At 35.7% G+C, this 14884-nt stretch overlaps 1 non-coding gene across 1 annotated transcript; it reads right to left on the bottom strand.

The window, feature by feature from the left end:
- Positions 1-13676: 13676 nt before the first annotated feature.
- Trnar-ccu (transfer RNA arginine (anticodon CCU)) lies at positions 13677-13749 on the bottom strand. The gene has a single exon. It is a non-coding gene; the product is annotated as a tRNA-Arg (tRNA).
- Positions 13750-14884: the final 1135 nt, after the last annotated feature.

The raw sequence follows: 14884 nt of genomic DNA on the forward strand, positions 1-14884 counted from the left end.
ATTTCATATTAGCATAATGAAGATACACTTATTTATTTTATTATCATGATGGGTTTTGTAAGTATATAGGTACATCTGGTTAAACGCGATATCCCGACCACCTGCCCTGATTGAGCGAAACTGAAAAAGCTATGGGAGAATTAAAACCTAATAAGGCATCAGGGCCAGATAATATCAATCTAGAGCTTTTCAAAACTAATCCGGAGGTGAGTGCACGATGACCACTCCATTTACTAGAGGATATTTGGAACTCTGAAAAGGTTCCCAGTAAGCTAAAGGAAGGCGTTATTACGAGCTAGTGCAAAAATTGGCGAGGCACTACGTTGCTGAATGTCCCGAATAAAATCGTTTAATCAACAAAAGGCTATCCGGTGCTTTGCTGTGTGGCCAAGGAGAAGAACCAGCCGTCGGCCGCATTAGCATCTTAATCCTTTTGCATCACCGCTTGAAGTAGTTTTTATGTGGAGAAAATGCACATAACTAAGGACAAAAAAGCTTGTCAAAAATTAACGCAATTTTCAAGGCATTTCATACCTGCCCTTTATTAAATCAAAACTAAATGAGTTGCAAAACTACACCACAACAATTTTTCCAAAAATGCTGTTTTTGAATTTTGTTAAATTTTCTATGGAGCTTGAGACTTTGAGTCTAGGTTTTGTTGTATGTATATTTTTGTTAAATATTTTTCTAAAAAGAAAAATTAAGTAAATAAATAGTCAAAACTTTGCAATATGTGGCGGTGCTATTATAGTGAACGTAGGTGTGTATGTTGTGTTGTTAGTGCTTCACAGCTTCAGACGGATACCACTTCACATATAATATTTTATATTGGAAATTAAATAAATATCCGAAATTTTGATTTTTTTACGATACTTCCAATGTATGTACGCCGTTTGGCCTACGAATTATGAAATATAATATAGTATAGTAGAATAGTACAAACTTTTTCCTTAACCGAGTAGCATTTAATATGTCCCTTGATGTAAGAATACAGCAAATTATGCTTTTTGATTATCGCTTCATTCACTAGCAAATCGTTGCACCTCTCAAATGGCTTATGAAATGGTAAATACTACGAAGAGGAATACTGGCGGCACACTAAGTGGAATCCTAAAAGCGGCTCTTTACGAAAGTTTCCCTAGTCATAAGTCCCAAATTCATTTCAAAAAAGGTTAGCCCCACACCACATTGTGCTATGCAATAACAGCCTCGTGAGCTATAAAGCAGAAATAAGTAAAATAATAAAAGAAGGTACTTCTAGTCCTACCTTTAACTACTTTCACTACCAGCGGCAACAAAAACGAAAGTATGTTGTACGTTAGACATTTAGCAAGCAAAGATTTCCATAAATTTCGATACAATGTACGAGGGCGGATCAATAAGTCCGAGACTTTTTGTATTTCTGACCTGTTTACTGAAAAAGAAATACTGCTCCTGTCAACAGGCATCTGTCAGTTGACTCCTGTCAAAACTTGAACGTGCTGCGTCAGTTAGTTTGTGTTTTACAGCTACCTTTATCAGACTACCCAGTAATTTGAGGAGAAAATGGAAAAAACTGAATTTCGTGTGCTTATTAAGCCGATTCACCCTTAGAAACTCACTGTTTCGACTGTTGTTTGGTCTCTAGTGTGTGGTGATGGATCCATGTTTCGTCCGCGATTACAAAACGGTGCAAAAACTCCTCCATATTGCGATTAAACAACGCGAAACCTTCCTATGAAGTTGCTACACGATTGCGTTTGTGGTCGACTGTGAATTACTGGGTAGTCTAATAAAGGTAGCTGTAAAAGACAAACTTACTGACGCAGCACGTTCAAATTTTGACAGGAGTCAACTGACAGATGCCTGTTGACAGGAGCAGTACTTCTTTTTTAGTAAAGAGGTCAGAAATACAAAAAGTCACGGACTTATTGACCCGCCCTCGTAGAAACAAAGTGGGGAAAATGTGTTATTGTACTCTATTGCAATTTATGGGAATATTTTCTTACATGGAAATTTACAATAAGACCTAATATTTTATCTCCCTCTTTTGCTCTTCAACACATCTTTTACTCTTTGTGGCTCACTACAAGTGCATAAGCAGTTTTTACAAGGAATGTAGTTCCACCATTCTTGAATTTTTATTGATTTCGGCAATCTGGCGTCGTTTCCCCACATATCTTTACTGGTTTCTTTTTAAATTGTTTCTTACACCATCCTCTTAAGGTTGGCGCAATTTAAGTCTGGCAAACTTCCATGCCACTGCAGTAGCTTCGCTAAAAATATAATTTAACAATCAAATGTAGGGATGTATATACATATGTATTTTTGATATATTGAAATATTTTTAAACAATCTTTTTATGTTTGGATAGTCGTAAAAAAACTCTTTCACGATTTGGTGTTTAGTGAAGTCTGATATGTTTGTTACAGCGTTTTTCAACTTGGAGGTAAAAACTAGAAGATTTGACAAACACTTCAGTACCACCATGACTTGGATATATGAACAAACGTATGCTGCTGTAGTATTGTAGCACAGAGTCATGGTCAAAGTCACGGTTTCTATATTAAGCAGGCTACAAAGGAGTGCGTGTGTATAGGCATTACGGACGCCATTAGTACGTAAAAATTGTTGGACAAGCTACGCCTGGATTTAGCAATCCATAACGAGGCAATGAAAATGATAATATTTGAATGTGGCACGACGATCGGAGTTCCGGGCACAAAGAGTTGTTTAAAATATGGTCAAGGCAGGTTTTTTTGGCACCTAATAACAAACTGATACCTGAAGTCATAAGCTTTTCTACAAGGGAGTAATAGATACAGTTACAGTCACCATCTGGGGGGGGCGGAGGGCTCTGTAAGAAAATTTCTTCACCGACGTCTCCGAAACTGAAAATGCTGGAGCGGAATGGAATTTGTGCAGTAACTTCTGCTTTGACAATGGTCTTTCAATTGGAAAACTTTGCGAAAATTAAAGAAGCAGATTGGGTATCTAACGAAAAGTAGCGAGGATATAAAACCAGGGTATCAGGCGACCGCCGTAGCCGAATGGGTTGGTGCGTGACTACCATTCGAAATACAGAGATGATGTAGGTTCAAATTTCGATGGAACACCCTCTCGGAAGGCAATGACAAACCTCCGAGTGTATTTCTGCCATGAAAAAGCATCACATGAGAAGAAGAACTGAAGATTCGCCGGACAATTTCATTTTGTAACGAAATATAGCGAAAACCCCTCAAAACTTCTTATTTCACCCATTGTAAGAAATTCGTTCCATTCGTAATTTGTTGAACCGACCCTTTGTTACAAATACCTCCGCCTATAAAGTCAATTGTCGTTCAAAATAAATTCCTTACGTTTATGGAACAGAGATGTTCAAGTTCCTCAAAGAAGTGTTTGTCGATCGTTTGAGCTTTTCACCTTAAAGTGCTAGGAGGTGTTTAGCCTCACACATTTGAGAGCTCAAACTAACCTTTCGAGCTGACGAGCTCAAATAAATAAATACGTAAACGAGCTCACTCAGGAGCTCAGCTAGCACCCTCGCTACTCTTCTCCAACTCGTGCTAAGCTATGGAGCAATTAAATAGATATAAAATATAGATGTCAGCAAAAAATGGAGTTAATTTGTGGGAATGGTTTGTTCTGATTTTCGATTTGTATTATCAAGTTAAGAGTACATCGATAAAACTACTTTCAGTCTTAAAGATCAAAGTTTCATTCCTTACTACTGTGAAATCCTGATATGAGACAAATTTAGTCATGATGTAATTTGTTCAAACAAAAAGTTTGTAAAAAATTTCCAAAATCAGATGGAACTGATGCTCCGTAAAAACTGATGATGGCCATATTTTACGCATTTCAAAATTTTTTATGCTTTCATATCATATTTTTTATTTATTTATTTAAGTCTATTATTACAAGAACCTTACAGACTAGATATGTACTTATATTTACTTATATCTATTTCTAGCCTTGGTCAAGACTTATTTCAAATATTGACATTGGCGCAGAAAAAAACATTCGTAACTATTTAACTAAAGACGATCTTGATTGCGTGGAATCACAATCTAAACCACCGAAGACTAAATTTAGTTCAACACAAGTTGACACCATAACTACTTCTAGAAAAAGCAATTTTATCGAATTCCGAATGGCGAAGAATTCTAGAGGTAATATTAAAATCGATGTTTGCTAAAAAAGAAGGATAGTCAATAGCGCCAATTATGATGTTTATGACAATCGAGCATCCTAAAATGGATATTCTGCCCTCAAGTGTGAGAAGGCTTATAAGTTGGCAACGAGAAAAATAAGAGGGTAGTGAAATTGAAATTTGAAAAGGTTGAGCCAAGGAGCACCAGGAGATTTGGTGGCTCCTAAAACACTCAGGCTAAAAAGGAGGGAAGGAGAAAAGTATCAGAGAAAGAGTTAGGAAAGAATAGAGACGGAGACAAAGGTAGTTAGTCCTGTGACAACTTTCCAGATTCTTTGGTAAATCTGTAAATATTCTCCAGTTTTAGAGAACGAATATTACTCATTCCCACATCATCGGAACCCAAAATTCGTAGCCTTGCTCTAGCAAAGGCAGGACACTCATAGAGAAAGTGCTCAGTGCTATCCGCCTCCTCCAAGCATGACAGGCACATTGGGCCTTCGATGATTCCAATGGTGGTCATATGCTGACCCCATGGGTTGTGTCCTCTAATGATACCGACCATCAACCGAACGTCTTTCCTTCCAAGTTTTAGTAGAAAGTTCTGCAGCGTTCTAGACCGGACCATCGCTCTTTATGTACATAGATTGCCTATATAATCGCTGATCCAATTCATAATTCCTCTGGAACTGATTCCAATTATTGACTCTGGCCTGTGGGGGAACCGCTGATCCACGGTTGGCCAATTCATCGGCACCTTCGTTTCCTTGACCACCGAGTATGCTGGAACCCATATACATATACTATATGTAGAGGGTAATGGTAGTGAAAAATTTAGAGAGCAGCGATAAAATTGTGGTAAAATAATTTTAAATCGTTCAAAGTGGTTAGATTGAATTTCGGTGCAAGGCCTTCAAATAAACGCTGCATACTCCAGACTAGACCTAACCAATGCACCATGCAGAGATTTAACTGTGTAAGGGTTCGTAAAGGTTTGAAAGTTTCGGCGGATAAAAGCTAACATCGAATGCAAGCGCGAAAGAATATAATCGACGTTGCTATTATTGTATATATCATATATTATTGGAATCAAATACAACATCAAGGTGCTTCATTTGGTTCACAGATTGCAAGACAGAGCTAGTAATACTATAAGAAGTATGCTGAAAGCATTTATTGATTCTATTTATGTCAGATTGAAGGTTGGCTGAGTCGTGTAAATCTAAGAGGGTTGCAAATATTTCCAGGTCAAAAAACTGGCAAATTTGAAGCATGAGCTAATATTATTAATGAAAAGAACAAAAAATTGGGGTCGCAAGATGTCCCTTGGGAGGCACTTGAGGACGTGTTGAATGGTGTTGAAACAACGTTGTCAACAGCTACAAACCAGCGCCTATCAGTTAAGTAAGATCTTATCCAGGACAAGAATGTTGAATGAAAATCAAATTAGGTAAATTTCAGAAGAAGCAAACGATATGACATTGCGTCAAAAGCTTTCGAGAACTCATTGTAGATAGTATCCACCTGAGACCTATTTTCAAAAGCAGAAAAGCAGTAACTGCTAAAAATAACCAGATTTGTGACCGTTGAGCAATTGATGACGAGCCCATGTGGCTTGGAGAACGAGATTTTTAACGGCAAAGGAGCATTTACAACAATCTCAAATAATTTGGAAACTGCAGACAGCTTTGAGATCGGCCTATAATTGCAGATATCATTTTTGTTTTTATTTACTTTTAAAGGTCGGAGTTATAGACGTTTGTATCCAATCCTCAACCAATATACCTTAGGACAGAGATTAATTGAAAATAAAGGTAAGAGGCTCAGCTAGGCATAAGCAGTTTTTTTTTTAACAAACAAACTGAGAGACCATCTACATTGGTTTGAGACGAGGTCCTAGGATCACCAATATTTTTAATTACATCCTCAGTTGAAATGGTTAATGACACAAAGTTTAGGCGAAGCAGAACTCGCTAAATTACAGTCAAGGTCATTGAGGAGGATTTTTTCTCATTTATACCTCAATATTTTTCTGGAATGTTTAAGAAATAAATAAAAAATAAATTCAGAAACCATTTTTCTATATATATTTAACATTTGCAGATGTTTGCCAAAAAATATATGTTTTTTAATCTTTATAAATATCTTGAAAACCTTTCATTTTGATCAAAATTAAGTATATGTATAAAATTAAGTATATGTATAAATTTTCAATTTGATACATGGTATCACTTATTTCGATCGGGTAATGCAATCTCCTAATACAGGGTGGCCCCAAATTAATCATTAAATTAAAAAATGAATAAAAAAATAAATAAGAAAAATTATTTTGAGGGATGAAAATGTTCATTTTGACCTTTACGCACTCAATTCATTGTCTGTTTTTATATTGTCGCTGTCTGGTACAGAAGTGCCAAATATGATTGACAAATAACACATTTTTATAAAAAGATTCGAAGTAATATTAAATAGTCGCCCTCTTAGAAATAAGATTTATAAACTTTAGTTACACAGTCTGCTTTTGTGGTACAAAAATGCTTTTTTAGTTTCCTCAAAACCAAGAGCTTCTTATAAATCTTTTTTAGTGTGAACTTAAAATTTTCTTAAACAATTTAATGAAAATTTCTTATTTTACATACAGTTTATCTTATCATTTACACATTTGTCTGTTGGCGTCTCTTTTTAGACTCTTCTTTGCATTTTGTATTAATTCTGTCCCCTTACTTTACCTAGATATGTGTACATATAGGAACGTCAATACGAGTATGAATACTAAATATGTAACTACGCCTTTTTCCAACAATGCCTACAATTGGCTGTGGTTACAATTCTGAAGCTCAAAATACTTAACATACCAACCACAAAGTGCGATTGTGTTTGCCACAATGCATACGAAGTTGTACGAGATTTTGCCCGAATTCCTTTGAAATTACTCAAACATTCTGGGACATTACCCTAGGCGCCCACTTGTATGTACTTACTTATGTGTGTCGTTGAAGGAAAAATCAAAGCAGTGAAATATACAGCTTGCTTCAATATTTGTACCATTTCGACAATTGGAAACCACAATAGAACTTTTGTGACAGTGTCAATATTGAAAGAAACGAGGGTGGTTCAATAAGTTCCTGGATAAGTCGGAATAGATGGCATTGTGAACTCAAATCAAATGGTGTAAGCCTTCGAAATGGTGAAAATAAACTTTAAAATACAACAGATATACCTCAAAATAATTATAATCGAAAAAGTGCCATATAAAGTTCCATTTAGTTATTGAATGTACCTACTTAAAAAAAGTTAATTGTACTTCGAAAAATAAATATTCGAATTTACAAGCCATTGAGGGCACTTGTGTATGTTCTCAACAATTTCACAATAATTTAATACAAATCTGATTTTAAAATTATTCAGATTCGGAGCCAATTGAGAAGAAATTCAAGGTATGCTCGGACCAAGATAAGAGGAGAGTTGTGGAAGTTGCCAGCCGGAGTAATGATTGAACGGGGATCATACAACGTATATATAACATAGTTAACGTCCGGAAGAGGTAATATGCTTTAAGGGAGTGCATTAAAGCCAAAGGCACCAGCAGAGGAAGCAGTATACTCACAGTAATTTCAAATAAATTTTTATTAAAGCCCTCATTTCGAACTGCGAAGGCTCATGTCTCGAAATTGGAGGCTAACTATGAAAATCGGGTTTTCTCTAGAATATATTGGTTTGAAAAGAAAAAAAGAAATTTTGAAAATTTTTGAAAAAACTTGATTTTGCCGTATAGGGCTAAAATCTATTATTTAAAAGGCCTACCATAGTAACAACATACCGATAGCTCTCGGCGGTAGTGCCTTTTAATTGTAATATAACGTTCGCGGCTACAGTCCTGACGAGGCTCAACCGCATTGACTGGGAAGGGAAAGCGCAGAAACGACAGCAGCAGTTGCTAGGCAGCAACAACAGCGGTAGCAGCAGCAGCAGTAGAAACAGAAAGATAGACTAAGTATTCAATACTATTAAGATATTAAATTAATTAGGTAGCAAGACCAGCTAGATTATTTCTTGTGTAATGTACTTAATCCAGCTAAGTCCTAATTCGAAAATTCTTAGGAAAAAAGGAAGGAAAAAAAATAGAAAACAACCTTATAAATATAAAGACTATTCGTTGATTACAAAGTTTTTGGTACCTTTGCTAGCAGGTGGACAGTGGAGATAAATTGTTTTAGACAAACCGAAGGCAGGCATAGACGCTTGAGCCAAACACTCACAACAGTACCGAACTGAAGATAAGACAATAGTTTGTGAGTATCGGACTATTGCATATTCTCCGATGTTTCACTCCCCCAAAACCGCTTTCAACGCCAGTGGGAGGAGTGAATACTATCGATGGCGTAAAATCTCCATACGCCTACAGGAGCGGAACCTGGACGCAGGAACCTGTCGTGTCAATAGACATAAACGCGGCTCCACCTTGAAGAAATGCTAACGCGGTTCCAGGGTGGAAATCAGCCGAGGAGGAGGAATGTTATAGTGTTAGTGGGAGCATGCCCCACATACCATTGGTGTGACGGCACCTTTGATGATGTTTTAGACATTTTGATTTACACCTCCTGACCAAAAAAAAAAACAAATTGTAATATATAATGTTTATAATTACATTACTAAAATGAAAACAAAATAAAAACTACACGGCTGACATTGCTCCATTGGCAACACACAACAGGATATAACCGAAATAGTGCATTTCCCGTATTGATTCGAAGTAAAAAGGCGAATATGGGACTCTCTATTATCAAGATGACATATTTTTATAACAGTTGGGGCGCCATTCACATTACATAACAACTTTGAAAATGAAAAATAAAATTAGCAGCACATATTACTTATGTTGAATGGATTCGAAGCAAAAACGATCACTTTCGGCAAAGACAAAAATTATCTTCCACCAGGGCAATGCACTACCGTATAAATCCAAAGTCATACTGGCAAAATGTTATGAATTAAGCTACGAAGTGTTCTTTTGTCTAGTATAATCTTCCGATTTTTCTCCATGCGACTACTTTCTATTCCCAATATGAAGATATAATTTCATCACAACGAAAACAATTGAGTTGAGCGAAAAGATTTACAGAAGAACAGGCGTATGCTACTGAGGGCCTTTAGAAAATATAGTATTTGAAGGGTATCAAAATATTCCAGAAACTTTGGATGCACTATATTGAGCTGAAAGATGACTAAAGAATGGACACGAAAAAAACTAGTCGCTTATGTTTACTCCTCAATGGCGTAAAACTAACTGTAATTAAAAAATAACTTCACATATTCATAGTGTTTGTTGTCTCTATTAATTTGGCGTATTCACTTTTTGTAACTTCTATGTATTCTTCAAAATGTATTCGGTTAAGTGTGAGCTTACGGAGATGATTGCGCGCAAAAAGCAAGTAAATGATCATTTGTCGCACAAAGCCAAAGCAAAAACTTTACATTGTCCGAAAAATACGGTAACTTATGTGGTAAAAAGTTGAATGAAACTTTGTGGGTGGAACGAAGGCCTGGTAGTGGAAGGAAAAACGATTTGCGCTATAAACAGAAGCCAAAAAATGGTACCATTATTTCGAAAAAAGCTGACCTTTCACTTCGAGATGCTGCAAAACGAGGTCCGTATGTCGGAAGGATATTTCCGAGAAGTATGCAGAAGTGGAAGCTTACGATTACGTAAAAAGATTGCAGGACCCAATTCAAATGATAAACAAAATAAGAGTGATAAAACACGTGAGCGAAAATTATACAGTCAAAATATTCATAAATGGGTGGTTATGAACGATGAAACATACGTCAAAGCAGAATTTAATAAATTCAGGACACTGAAGAAAGGAGGAGTCCCAGGCGCCTTTAAGCTAAAATCATTTGAGAAGGGCCCTAAGAAATGTTTGGTTGGCCAAGCTATCTACCAGTCTGGTATGAAAAGCAAACCGTTCATTACCATGGACATTATAAATCAAGAAATTTATAAAAAGGAATGTTTGCAAAACCGTTTGCCGGCATTCATTAAATAACATAAAGACTCAGTTCTGTACTGGTCCGATTCAGCATCGTATAATTATAGCCGTCTTGCTATGAACTAGTATGAAAATCACGAGGTAAATATTGTTCAAAAGGGCCACAACCCACCCGACTGTTGCGACCCCTTGCAAAATATTGGGCGGTTGCTAAAGGAAAATTGCTAAAACTGAAAAAGAACCTAAAAATGAGCTAAACTGCTGCTAAAGAATAGACAGAAAGCAGCAGATGTAGTAACAAAAACTGATGTCCATCGCCTAATGAGAGGAGTCAAATACAAATTGCGACATTTTCTATATAACAAAGAGTATTGATATGAGTTTTTTTACGTTTCATGAAGAAAAAAATAAAATAAAAATTGTTTTGATAGCTGATATAAATTTGATGTTATGGTATGACGATTTTCGTCCGACCAATATTTTTCGTGTCCATTCTTTATGCAGTAAAACAAACAGGTTTACTTTTCTTTAATTAAACTTTTTTAAAGCGGTTTATTATTCCACCTTCCCACAGACACAAAATCACACATGTTGTGCATTACAATCGTGACTTATGGAGTTGACGACTACTACTCGTAGACAAAGCTCCTCATTCAAATCAGGGTAGTCAGATTCCACGATTTTTTCAATTATATCTAACTTCCAAAAAAAAGTATCGAAATAGTGATGTTGTTGCAGTTATCTAACGTTATAGTTGCTCTCATTTTTTGCATGAACTCCTGTTTTGTAGAACTATGATAGTACGATAGTAGTCCGGTGTGTGTAGGAGTGGCACACTGTGTTGACTGCTTCAGTGTTTCGATTTGAGTTTCTACTACCGTTTTTCTAAGCCTCTCTTCGGAAGCCTCCTTTTTCTTTTTTGAGGGTTGGGACGTGCTAAGTACTCAGTCTTAAAAGTAATTCCCGTGCAGGTGCAGGGAGGCCACGCGAGGGTTGACACGAGTTCTTGCGGGAGCTTGTGTTCAAAGCCAAAATCAGACATTATTCAGAAGTTGTCTCAACTGAACTTGTACCACCAACTTAATGGGGACGTAGCATCGAACGCACATGAAGACCTGACAACCATATCAACCATTTCGGTGAGGTGTCACACTCCTGTCCTGAGGTAATAGAATACTACTTTCATCAGCCCTTATACTCTTTAATCCGAATAATTTTTCCAGTATACCATAATCAAGATCTTATTGGTCTCGAACGTGTTGAGCTTTACAGCCCTGCGGCTGGAGGTACTCAGCGTGTAAAAGGACCTTTCCGCCGAGCCCCTTCCTCTCCTGCCGGATTTTAGTAGCCTCTTATGACAGGCTGAGAAACGCGAACTAGTTTCGCTCCATATATACTAGAAGCACAACGCTTCCAGCATAGTTGTTTCATCTGCAGGGTTGGAACAGAAATAATATTTGTAGTAATACGAGGTTAGAATAGCATCTGCATGCGTATATGCATAGTATATTCCATCAGACAATATCCAAGAAAGCATATAAAATATGTATGGAGGTTTGTTGAGTATCCATGCACGTACGAATGTATGCATATACGAGTATGCGTGTGTGCGAAAATCATTTGTACCTACAAAGTGCATGTACTATATTTTGATGTGAGATGGTTAGTGTCTCCCTTAACATGTTGGCTGTTAAGCAGCAAAACTCTTCTGATGTAACAAAGCGATTGCTTTACCGCCTAGACAAACACACTACATACACCTGTGTGCACAATAATATCAGCGCGACATATTGCAAATTTTCGTCTAATTAATTGTTTTTTTTTTTATATAAAAATATAGTTTATACTACAACAAAAACCATCATATTAAAGTTCCAAACTTCGTGTATTATTTGAAAACAATTCAAAAAATGTTCAAACTTTTTAATCAGGCTCTTTAAAATTTATTATTATTTATCTTATTATTATTATTATTATTTTTTTTTTATGCATTTCGTTATACATTTTCTTTCATATAACGAATGCTGCAAATGTTTTGGTTTTAACATAAATTATATTTTTATTTAAAAAGAAATAAAACGTTACAATATGTCGCGCCGCTATTTTTATAAACACAAGTGTACGTACACCTATACCACTTAAGTAAACTTTCTACCAAACATGTTTTAATTTTGCATGAATCAATTTTCCTTTTTCAAATTCATCACCGGTTGAATTTTGCTTTTTCATTTGACCCAGATTGAAACGGATTTTCGACCACTTCTTCTTTCAATCACAAGAGATTAGCATTCAACATTGGCTTGTAAGAGGAAACGTATCGTTATTTCTTTATTACTGCAACAGTGTAAAATATAAGTCTGGAATTAGTGGCGCTCCGTCTGCGGAGACTGGACTGCCATAGTAACGAAGATAGAGTGTCATAGCTCGAAAGTGTCATAGCTCAAAGCAACATTTTGAACCATGTTTTAATGGCTTGTTTCTTTAGCAATGGTGCATTGGAAGCAATTAAATTGGTCCACATATATGACATACACGGGATTATATGTGAAGTGTCAAAAAGGAGATAAATTTTCAAGAGTTTTTCTCGGAAACATTTTAATACACTGAAATGACCTATACATTACAGCAGCATGCCAGCGCCATCAACCCTAACTAAAATATGGGCGTCAAAGCGAAAACGATACTAAAAACTCTTTTATGAGTTATAAACCTTCTTATATCTCAGCTTTTCCGTCTTAAAGCAATCGTTTTGAAGCTCTATGGGCGTACGCTGAAAAGAATCTAAAAAATGGCTCCAAATGCGTTTTGCGACTCATTTGCAGTGAATTTCGAAACTCTTTTGAAGTGTTATTTGAACCTTTCCAAGAGCCACTTTGGAGTCACATTCATCCATTCTTATTTGCTAGTTGTTTGAGTCCTTTTCCAATAAAATTTTTGCACATTTCCGGTACTTTTTTGATGATTTGTAAGCCCTATTTTAATGGAATCAGAATTTAATATGTTCTGTCACATTTGAACTTTATTTTATTTTTTTACCATTGATGGATCTCGAAAAATACTTTAATATTCCAGCTGTGTATCGCTTTTGATGCTCACTAAAATAAAAAAAAAATTGACTTGTTAAAAAAATTGCTATAATTAAAAGGTATCCCGTAGTCGTATTGTTATTTTGTGAGCTCAAGGCCGGTTTAATTAATATGAGAAATACGTAAATTTAATATGCGAAGGCAATCAAAAATCATTAAAAAAAATAAAAACATAAACACACATACATCTATGTATACTGTAACATATCAAGTGATACACATATACTTTAATATTTGAAATCAAAACTCAAATACATCCACTTCTATGGAAAAATATCACAAACTTCTACAAGAAAAATAATTGGCAACTTCTTGTTAGGAAAACTAACACACTTTGCTTAAAACCTATCAATGACACACGGATTGACCTCAGACCTATGTACTACATTTTTTCACGAAATGCATTTTTATCTATTTTTTATTTGCATACAGAGAAACGATTTCCAAAAAATGTATACAATAGTTCAGTACCTCAGATGGGACTCGAACCCACAATCCCCGGCTTAGGAGGCCGGTGCCTTATCCATTGGGCCACTGGGGCGATAAATAAAGAAAAGCTAAATAATCACATTAATTTAAACGAGATGTAAATAAACAAAAAATGTTTATATTTAGAATGTATATGCACACACAAATAGAATATTTATACCAAGTAATAAAGTTAAAAAAATGAAAAGCACAACAGAAACAATCAACATAATTGACACAGTTGTCTTAAACAGAAGTCGTAAATGTATAAATATTTCATTGAAGCTATTGTGCAACAAAACACTGGAAACACAAGGGTGATTGAACTTTGCGCGTGAGAAAAATATTATTATAAAACAAGTAAGGAAGGCTAAATTCGGTCCGGGCCGAATTTAATATAGCCAAACTATATACTATATACTCAATTCTCAAAAACCTAGCACATGGCTTTACCTTTTAATAAAATCTTTTTTTTTATAAAAATCAAGGTAGCTCTCCGATTTCTTCGGCTTGTATTAACTATGTTCCAATAATTCTAGATATAGGGTTCTATGAGTTTTTAAATACCTCTTCAGTTACGGTTAATAAGTGTTATTTTGAATCTTTAATTTGCATATTACCAAAGTTTGACTGATTTATTTGCTAATTTGGTTCCTTTGATAATATTTCCTCTTAGAATATGTTCCTGTTACTCAAGTTATCCCATGTTACCCTTATGCACAAGCTATCCTGGTATAATACATAGAAAGTTAAAGCAATAAGTTACACAAAAAATACCAAGTTGTCAAAAGCTCGGATTTTTATAACGTTTACAAATGAAAGCTGGCTGGATTTAGGAGGCTTGATAAAGTTTTGTGTAATAGGTACATTTGGAACTTCGAACGTAATATTAAAAAGAACCTGAAAGCTTTCTGCACTTTTATTAAACGAAAACAATCGCCTTACAGGGACAAACGTGCCAGCTCCGCATGAGAAATGGCAAAACTTTTTGCGGAATATTTTAATGAAAATTTTGTAAGCGATTCGGATATTGATCTATTTTGTTCTTTGGCACATTATTCGTCACCGAAGATGGCATTAAAGAAGCGAGTGCCATTCTGAAATCCTCATCCATAACCAATGATGATGATGCCCATCTCTATCACCTGTTCTCGGGCTCAAAGCCATTCACGTTAATTTTGAATAAGTCGCTCTGCGCGGGACTTTTT

This window comes from Anastrepha obliqua, chromosome 2 (genome assembly GCF_027943255.1).
Source record: "Anastrepha obliqua isolate idAnaObli1 chromosome 2, idAnaObli1_1.0, whole genome shotgun sequence".
Classification (NCBI taxonomy): Eukaryota; Metazoa; Arthropoda; class Insecta; order Diptera; family Tephritidae; genus Anastrepha; species Anastrepha obliqua.